Raw genomic sequence first — 5,643 nt, 5'->3', positions numbered from 1 at the left:
CTTGATTAGTAGGATCCAGAAAAGAAAAGTAAAGTAATATAATTGAAAGTTAGTTAAAACCATCAATTTCAACACTTGTCTTGAGGATAGAAATTAATCTAGAAGATTATGTCATCATGGTACCGAGTTTTCTACATAGACAATATGTAGAAACAAGAAATCCTGCTCCTCTCCTCTCTACTTCTACCTAACTACCGCACACAGTCCCTTCAATTTCCCTTCAGTCCCTTTAGTTTGGCTGCTCAGATTAATTATTCCTCACTTATCAAAGCCCTGCCATTTCCAACCAATCAACCAAATCAACCAACCAATTTCCAACCAATCTGAACACTGCACCCGCCCACTCGGGTCAGAGTGTTATCGTCATCCAAGGGGGGGGGGGGGGTATATAGGGTGTACCGGTACAGAGTCAATGTGCGGGGGCACCGGTTAGTCAATGTAATTGAGGGAATATGTACATGTTGGTAGAGTTATTAAAGTGACTATGCATAGATAATAACAGAGTAGCAGCAGCAAAGAAGGGGGGGGGCGGGCAATGCAAATAGTCTTATGGCTTGGGGGTAGAAGCTGTTTAGAAGCCTCTTGGACCAAGGCTTGACGGTCCAGTACCACTTACCTTGCGGTAGCAGAGAGAACAGTCTATGACTACAGTGGTTGGAGTCTTTGACAATTTTTAGGGCCTTCCTCTGCCACCGTCTGATGTAGAGGTCCTGGATGGCAGGAAGCTTGGCCTAGGTGATGTACTGGGCCGTACGCATTACCCTCTGTAGTACCTTGCGGTCGGAGGCCGAGCAGTTGCCATTCCAGGCAGTTGCCATTCCAGGCTCAACCTGCTCCACTACAGCCCAGTCGATGAGAATGGAGGCGTGCTCGGTCCTCCTTTTCCTGTAGTCCACAATCATCTCCTTTGTCTTGATCAGGTTGAAGGAGAGGTTGTTGTCCTTGCACCACATGGTCAGGTCTCTGACCTCCTCTCTATAGGCTGTCTTGTCACTGGGCAGCTCTCGGCTGTGCTTCCCTTTGTAGTCTGTAATAGTCTGCATGCCCTGCCACATCCGGCGAGCGTCGGAGCCGGTGTCGTACAATTCGATCTTAGTCCTGTATTGACTCTTTGCCTGTTTGATGGTTTGTCTGAGGGCATAGAGGGATTTCTTTTAAGCTTCCGGGAATAGAGTCCCGCTCCTTGAAAGCGGCAGCTCTACCCTTTAGCTCAGTGCGGATGTTGCCTGTAATCCATGGCTTCTGATTGGGGTATGACCCCATGTTGTAAGTGTAATGCCATTTCCCATTTATTCATGTACATGTGTACATTGCACAGTTATAACCCTTAACTAATACTGTTTACATGTGTGCATATATTTCCCTTATAGAACCACAACAGTAAGATTTGAAGTAATTTGGATTACCACACATAAATAACTTTGAGGGTATCAGCTGTGTCTGTGTGATTGTGTTGATTACCAAGTGTTCAGTAAGGGCCTCAACATCATGTTCTGACAGGACAGCACTATAGTGGGCAAAACCAATCCAATCAGTTATAAGTACATAGCGGGTAATGGCATTCACAGCCAATGCTCAGAAGGGTGAGGAAATACCAGCCAACCGTTTTGACTCAATCCTTGTATAAAATATGTTGAATTTCTACTTTTGAAACAACGTCAGATCTTCAATGTTATACCCACTATCAGAAAAAAATTGGCTGGGAAGCACCACCTACGGGACATTTCTACAGCTATCCCTTTGGTCTACTTTCCAGAGATTTAACGTGTTCACGCTACACGTTCCCCAAGGGCACCACCCCGCCAGATAACGCCAGATAAAAGCAATACACATCATAAACTTTGACTAAATATACATGTTCTACATATAGTTAGAAAGATACACTGCTTCTTAATGCAACCGCTTTGTCACATTTCTTTTTAACGTTACAGAATTCGTTCACTATTCAATAATCTGAGGCGGCGCTCAGACGTAAGCAATATTTCTCCGCTATGTTGGAGTCAACAGAAATACAAAATTACAACATAAATATTCCCTTACCTTTGATGGTCTTCGATCAGAATGTAGTGGAAGGAGTCATACTTACCCAATACATCGTTTTGTTTCAGTTCGTGTGTAGTTATAGTAGCATCTGCTAACACTTTCAGCTGAAATGCATCCAAAATGACTTCTGGTCCAGAACAGTTGCGCATCAAAACTTCAAAATTACATATTATATGTCGACTACACTGGTCAAACTAAGTGCAAAATCAAGCTTTAGGATGTTATAAACGTACAAAACAATTGGCGATTCAACCGGACAAAAGCAATTCTTCTCAGACCTTCTGGAACGGAGGGATGACTGTGCGCATGTATTTTCTCACGACACCCACTCTTTTGCCTGCCAAAGGGTCAAAGCTCGCGGGATTTGCACAATTAAACACTCTACTGATAGAGGACATCTCGTGGAAGACATAGAAAGTGTTTCCAGATCCATAGCTGGTTGGGAAGGGTGGGGGCGATGACGTCAAATTTGCCCCAACTTTCTGGATGCCAAAACTAGTTTGGGAGATTGCCTGCCTTGTGAGTTCTGCTATACTTAGACATAATTCAAATGGGTTTAGAAGCTTTAGAGTGTTTTCTATCCAATAATAATTATTATATGCATATATTAGCAATTTTGGACAGATTGCTTTTCAGTTTACTATGGGCACGCAATTCATCCAAAGGGGGCAGTATTGACAGAGCCTTAACAGAGCCCTGCTTAGATTTTATATTTGTCACTGACTATCACCAATGTGCTATCAAGAGAATGATTATTGAGAGATCTCTTAATAACTAAATAGATTCACTGTTGCTATCAAAGTCATTCCAAAGTGTAGGTTTAACAGGGCAGATGAAATGTAACCATACTTCATAAAACATAATCATTAATGATACTATTTAGGCCTATAGCATTTGTGAAGTCATCAACAACTATTGTTTGAATTCAAACCAGGGTTCAACTAAAACTAGACAATACATATAGGCATAGGGTTTCAAGCTTTGGTGTATTTCAAATTTAATCTATGAGTTAACAATTAAAATGTTGGATTCATGTCTTCATCTCAATCAAAAATCTAAGGTAGCCCTATCCTGCAGCCAAATGACCAAATCACCCTCTAGTGGCCTCATGGGTGGAATGTTATTGATATTTGAATAAACATAAACCTGAAAATTCAGAGTTTCTTTGATGAACCGTTTTGTTATATTTCAGTCTTCTGTGATGTACAGTTGAAGTGTGAAGTTTACATACACTTGAAGTGGGAAGCTTGCATACAGTTGAAGTGGGAAGTTTACATACAGTTGAAGTGGGAAGTTTACATACAGTTGACGTGTTAAGTTTACATACACTTAGGTTGGAGTCATTAAAACTCGTTTTTCAACCACTCCACAAATGTCTTGTTAACAAACTTTAGTTTTGGCAAGTCAAGTTAGGACAACTACTTTGTGCATGACACAAGTAATTTTTCCAACAATTGTTTACAGACACATTATTTCACTTAGAATTCGCTGTTTCACAATTCCAGTGGGTCAGAAGTTTACATACACTAAGTTGACTGTGCCTTTAAACAGCTTGGAAAATTCCAGAAAATTATGTCATGGCTTTAGAAGCTTCTGATAGGCTAATTGACAGTCGTTTTAGTCAATTGGAGGTGTACCTGTGGATGTATTTCAAGGCCTACCTTCAAACTCGGTGCCTCTTTGCTTGACAGCATGGGAAAATCAAAAGAAATCAGCCAAGACCTCAGAAAAAAATTTGCAGACCTCCACAAGTCTGGTACATCCTTGGGAGCAATTTCCAAATGCTTGAAGGTACCACGTTCATCTGTACAAACAATAGTATGCAAGTATAAACACCATGGGACCACGTAGCCGTCATACAGCTCAGGAAGGAGACGCGTTCTGTCTCCTAGAGATGAATTTACTTTGGGGCGAAAAATGCAAATCGATCCCAAATCAACAGCAAAGGACCTTGTGAAGAGGCTAGAGGAAACAGGTGCAAAAGTATCTATATCCACAGTAAAACGAGTCCTATATCGACATAACCTGAAAGGCCGCTCAGCAAGGAAGAAGCCACTGCTCCAAAACCACCATAAAAAAAGCCAGACTACCGTTTGAAAGTGCACATGGGGACAAAGATCTTACTTTTTGGAGAAATGTCCTCTGGTCTGATGAAACAAAAATAGAACCGTTTGGCCATAATGACCATCGTTATGTTTGGAGGAAAAAGTGGGATGCTTGCAAGCTGAAGATCACCATCCCAACTGTGAAGCATGGGGGTGGCAGCATCATGTTGTGGGGGTGCTTTGCTGCAGGAGGGACTGGTGCACTTCAAAAATTAAATGGCATCATAGGGAGGAAAATTATGTGGATATATTGAAGCAACATCTCAAGACATCAGTCATGAAGTTAAAGCTTGGTCGCAAATGGGTCTTCCAAATGGACAATAACCCCAAGCATACTTCCAAAGTTTTGGCCAAATGGCTTAAGGACAACAAAGTCAAGGTATTGGAGTGGCCATCACCGAGTCCTGACCTCAATCCTATAGAATATCTGTGGGCAGAACTGAAAAAGCATGTGCGAGCAAGGAGGCCTACAAACCTGACTCAGATGCACCAGCTCTGTCAGGAGGAATGGGACACAATTAACCCAACTTATTGTGGGAAGCTTGTGGAAGGCTACCCGAAATGTTTGACCCAAGTTAAACAATCTACCAAATACGAATTGAGTGTATGTAAACTTCTGACCCACTGGGAATGTGATGTAAGAAATAAAAGCTGAAATAAATCAGTGATAACAGTAATAACACGTTAAGTTGTTTTATAAATAGAAAATATCTGACATTGTATTCCAATTTGAACTTTGTTGTTATTTAAATGGTTGAAACCACATTGATAACAGATTTTGATGACAACTACACCAAAAAACAAACATTGTTTTTGAACTGGAATTTTGTTGTGCTTTGATGGTTGATAACACATTGGGAATTCCACACACTTCTGGCTGTCTTTTTGAGTGGGTGAATGAAGGCTGAAATCTCATGGATCAACGTTTCAACCAAATATTACACACATTTCCACGTTGAAATTATGAAGGTTTGCCCAGTGGGGTGATTGTGTTCCACCTGAGCAGGTGAAGAAAATTAACAGCAGAGAGAGGGAAGTAAGTGCTTCTGTATTCCTATCCGTCTTCTGCTCTGTTTGGGACCCCTGGCCAGGTGAATAGCACTAACACAAAGGGCAGTTGGAGTTGGAGAGATGGATAGAGGAGGATTGGAGAGAAGGGTAAATACAGGGAGAGGTGAAGAGAGAAAGTTGGGGTTGCAGGCTTTGATAATGACCTTCATTCAATGATTTATATATACACTCTAGATGACTGACAGAGGGCGCTGTTTTGAGCCAATCTGATGGAGAATCTATCCCCACCCATTCAGAGTTTGACGTCTGTACTAACACAAACGGTTCTGAACTAATCAGAAACCTTTTCAAAACAATTCCACATCAGATTCAGTTAGACTACACATATGGCAGTTGCCTTAATCTAAAAAGAAGACATAAATACATTTGAGATATACAGTATCTTGAACCATATTTAACAAAATAATATCAAGCTACACAGATA

This window comes from Oncorhynchus masou, chromosome 14 (assembly GCF_036934945.1).
Source record: "Oncorhynchus masou masou isolate Uvic2021 chromosome 14, UVic_Omas_1.1, whole genome shotgun sequence".
NCBI classification, from domain to species: Eukaryota; Metazoa; Chordata; class Actinopteri; order Salmoniformes; family Salmonidae; genus Oncorhynchus; species Oncorhynchus masou.
Note: the sequence above shows the minus strand (reverse complement) of the source record.